This window comes from Eurosta solidaginis, chromosome 4 (assembly GCF_040869045.1).
Source record: "Eurosta solidaginis isolate ZX-2024a chromosome 4, ASM4086904v1, whole genome shotgun sequence".
Taxonomy (NCBI): domain Eukaryota; kingdom Metazoa; phylum Arthropoda; class Insecta; order Diptera; family Tephritidae; genus Eurosta; species Eurosta solidaginis.
Window position 1 is genome coordinate 50262372 of NC_090322.1, and position 5052 is coordinate 50267423.

Genomic DNA, 5052 nt, shown 5'->3' on the forward strand with positions numbered 1-5052 from the left:
TACTTGTTAGAGTATGGTCGGACTTGCAGTGATTGTTAACGGAACTTACCGGATCTATGTCTGGAAAAGCACCATCAACATAGTCTGCATTGCAGCTGCCATTCACAGGCTGCATTAAAAATGTGGGGCCGCCAACTTGTATAAAAAATTAAAAATTATCTCGACGAAAATTGGAACAGAAGCTCGGTCTAAATCTCCTCGGAGGTTAATCACAGCAAGTACTTCTTTTATTTTATTAGTTTGTGCATTACTACAAAATGTTGCCAGAAACAAGCCTTTCGTAAGACAAGCCCCATCTCCCCCAGCGGGCTAGGGGGTGAGAATATACCCGCGGTAGGCATGCCTGTCGTAAGAGGCGACTAAAATACCAGATTGAAGGGGTTGTAGTGCAACCCTTTCAGGTTGCCAGCGCAATATATAACTTCTCCAAACCCAATTGTCAACCTCACCTATCCGTGGCGAATCCTGTTTCATTAACAGCCGAGGATCTGGCGACCCCGAACTCCTCATGAATCTAGGGGTGGGAGGGCGGTATGGCCAAGAAGGTCACATGAGGTCTTACCAAATCGTTCCCGATATGGTCGGGCTTGGTACCGGAACGTACCGGATCTGCATCCGGCAAAGGACCATCAACATCGATAACACTCCCCAAGGCCTTTGGGAGTGTCCTTATCGCTACAACAACAACAACAAGCCCCATCATTGAGATACACCAGAAAAGGTTGAATCACCAAGCCATTAGAGTAAGGGAGACGCCATTCCGTTCTATAATTTAACATGGGACTAAGGCGATTTTTGCTTGTGATCACAGATATTTTCACTTCGTGATGGTTGAGTTAGGTTAGATTGATCTGGCCGGTCCGCCTCACATGACCTGGATGATTCCATAGTTTTACAAACGGAAAAAACCCTACCAGAAACGACGACCTATGCTATAAAATAACCCCGTTCTCTTGACAAATTCTAGAAGCTTTCTTGGACTTTGCGTTACTTACTGTAGGGGTTTTCTTTAATAATTTATTTGTTAACACTTTTTAATTTTAAATATTTTTTTAAATTGAGATAAGACAGAAAATCAAAAGATCAATCCCCTTTGTACCCATATAGGAACATATGAAGACTACTCCCTTTTCGGTTCAATAAGGACTCAAATAGGGTCCAGACGGATTTTTCATAGCAGAAACACAATCGAAGGATTTGCCAAGCCACCAAATCCATTTTATGTAAGTTGTGCGTCCGCTTTTCAAAAAGTAATAAAAAATATTCTTAGAAAGTTTAACCTTAACTCCGGCGTGGTCGTTAAGCCCTAGTAATTTAGGTTCGGTATAGGGCTCCACGTTTTTCTTAAATAATTCGATTCAATCACCTGTAATATTTTTTATTTTATTAACTTCGTTGCAGTTGGGGGAAAAGGGCGTTCAATAAGGACTCAAATAGGGTCCAGACGGATTTTTCATAGCAGAAACACAATCGAAGGAATTGCCAAGCCACCAAATCCATTTTATGTAAGTTGTACGTCCGCTTTTCAAAAAGTAATAAAAAATATTCTTAGAAAGCTTAACCCTAACTCCGGCGTGGTCGTTAAGTCCTAGTAATTTACGTTCGGTATAGGGCTTCACGTTTTTCTTAAATAATTCGATTCAATCACCTGTAATATTTTTTATTTTGTTAACTTCGTTGCATTTGTTTTTTAATGTTTCTTACATAGATTTCAAACTGACTAATCCCAACTGTACCCGAAAGGGACTAAAAGGGATCAATTATGTCCAAATGTAGACAAAGGAGATCAATCGGAGACCAATCTCTTTAGGGATTAATTGCACGATTTCTTGCAGGGTACACACAACATTCATACAAACAACGTAACAGCATCTGATGATAACCTTAGGTCAATTGAACACGATTAAGTTGCCTCAATTTTGAGAAGAATGTCGAGAAGCATGGTTTGTTCTTGTTGAAGGACAATTTGAAATTAATAATATTCTTGGCGATAACATTAAATTTCAAAATATTTTAATTGAACTTCAACGAGACACAATAGCAAAAATTATTGATATAATTAATCCACCCCCTAATATTAATAAATCTGAAATAATTAAGAAAGCCCCTTGTGGGAGATTTTCTCTCAGTGAAGAAAAGAGACTTGAGCAAATATTTTTAATATTGTAGATAAAACAAGTGTGATATCTTATCCGTCAACTGCCTGACAGGATGTTCAATATGGCTACTTTTTAGCATTTTGGCAGCATTTTGACAGGGTGTTCAATATGGCGGCGCCTAGGGCCAGCTATGTTCAGCGGTTGATAGAAAGAGATACAGAATGAGACATCGATAGTCAATTAAAAATCAGGTGATCCATTCTATTTGTAATTTTGACGTCTATGCAGAAGTTATCACATTTGTTTTATCCACAATGAACTATTTTCTAACACGGAACTTGGTGATCGTTCACCATCGGAACTTTTTCGAAATCACTTATCGGTTCTAACTCGATAGTTAGTCGTGAACTACTTTTTAAATTGTGGATTAGGAAACTACAACAACAAATTCAAATTCATTTAACTTCTGATAATGCGAATAAAGAAGAATCTATTATTTTAGCAGATAAACTTTTCGACTTACTTAATAAACCACATTCATCTTAATCTTTTGCTATAGCAAGTGTTAAAAATATTCCATTAAAATTTAGCACAATTAACTTCGGCAATTTCACAAAATTTAAATAAAATTCAAAAGAGAGAGAAAGACCTAGATCTAGATCCAGAAATATTTCCAACAGAAGAAATTTTAATGCATCAAATAATATTTGTTGGTATCATAGGAAATTTAAAAATAATGCTTTTAAATGCATTCAACCGTGCAATTTTAATAAAAATAATAATGGTAATTTAAAAAAAAAATGTAAGTTAAAACATTTCACTATGACGGGGACGGATAATGGAAATATTCCTACACAAACTCGTCGCCTATTCATTTTCGATAAATTTAATAAATTAAATTTCCTCATTGATACCAGTGCAGTAGTATCTGTAATTCCATTTTCTATATTCAAAACTTATAAACGCAATTCAGATTTTAGACTATCAGCTGCCAACAGTTCTTCTGTCGAAACATTCGGAACTAAACTTTATTCCAATTATAAATTTAAATATTTTGTGTGATGTTTCTCAACAACCATTTAGGCCATACGTTCCGCTTTCTATGAGAAGTATTATATTTGACAAAATTCACTCAATATCTCATCCAAGCACTCGTACAACTAGAAAATTAATTCAAACAAAATATTTTTGGCTTAGTATGCATAAAGAAATTAATGAATGGACATCATCTTGTATAAATTGTCAGAAATCCAAAATTAGAAGGAATACAAAAACACCAAAAAAAATCAAATCCCTACTGTACGCTTCGAACATATTCATTAGACTGTGTCGAAAAAAAAATTGCTAAGGTCCGCCCCTAAATTTAAAGATTATGTTGAGAGGGTTTCGGAAAATTTTTTTTAAATTTTTTTTTGATCCTTCGAAATACAGACGAAACGGTTTTTTCGTTGTAACTTGGTTATTTGACGTCCGATTTTTAAAATTGATATGTCATTATTTTGGCCTTGAGAAGCTTTACATTTCCGTTTAATGTCCTTTTAAGCTATGAAGTCGTTTTCACATGATTAGGTCAGCTAACAAAATTTTTTTTTTAGGAGTCGGAAAAAGTCCTGGTCAAAAAATTGTCCTAGGTGAAAATGTTTGAGTATCCCTATAGCATTATCATGTCGAATCATGCATCCTTTTTAGTTTTCGAACTTTTTCCATAAAAGTCCGCATATAAAAGTAAAATTTGTATTTTAATTTTTTGAGTCCGATAGAACTAGTTAAACTCGGACATAAAATTTTGCTGCTCATTTCATCTTAAGCGGCCGAAGTGTCATGGTTAAACTCTAGTCAACTTTAACTGGAGTTTAAGCTCGCACTGAAAAACCCGGCCTTAAAATGTTCTTCTGCAGAGCTTGTTTACGGCCAAACACTTCGTCTACCTGGTGAATTAATAATAATGAAAATGTTTGTTAAAACGAAATTCTTCAAAAATTAAGATATAATCTTTCTTTTATTCGTACCAAAAATTATGCATCATAATAAAGAACATTGATTCAAGGTTCACAAACAAAAACAATTGTTAATAAAGAAAATTATTTTTTTTCCAAAAATTTAGATAGTTGCGATTACGTTTTTGTTGAAGTTCTTTATAAACCTAATTTAAAATCACCTTGCGAAGGACCTTTCAAAGTTATCGCAAAATAAAATAAGGCATTTAGAATACAATACGGAAACACTATTAAAACTTTTTCAGTTGATTTATTAAAACCAACTTACACTATTACTCATCCCTTTTAATTCAAATACACTACCATACAAAAAAAGAAAACAATTACATTTAATCAAGGCGAATCCATACCAGGTGGGGGCAAAGCGAATTCAACCAATTGCCGTGCTGAAGAATGTCGAGTCAAAAGAAAATTTTAATTGATTTCGATTAACTGACATATTAAAGTACAAGGGGCTGTATGGAAAATAATCAAGAAGAAGCAATCAGCTGTTGGGATAACAACACCTGGTATTGAATTCGCCTTGGTCATGATTCTGAATTTACTGATTGTGAATTAATTATTAAAATTTATTAAATAAAATAAAATTTTTATAATATTGTGACGAATATTGGTGACTCTAAGTGATACTAACATCACTAATCTGATACTAAGTAAATAAAGCCACAACAACAATAAAGCAAGCTGCCACACTTGTATGTACGTAAACAAATTAATCATTATGTCTACACATATGTACATACAAGCAGCGGAGAGAAACGCACAAACACATGCATATTTCTGAGATACTCCCAAAAGTGGGCAATCATCGGTGGAAGTATCACTCACATATACACGCGCATATGGCTATGCGAGAAGCTTTAATGGTGGATCTGTAGTTATAGCTGATGAGTTTATAGCTGGTAAACAGGTAGTAAATTCTAGAAGATAGAAACGCCTAGAAGTACGCGAACGAG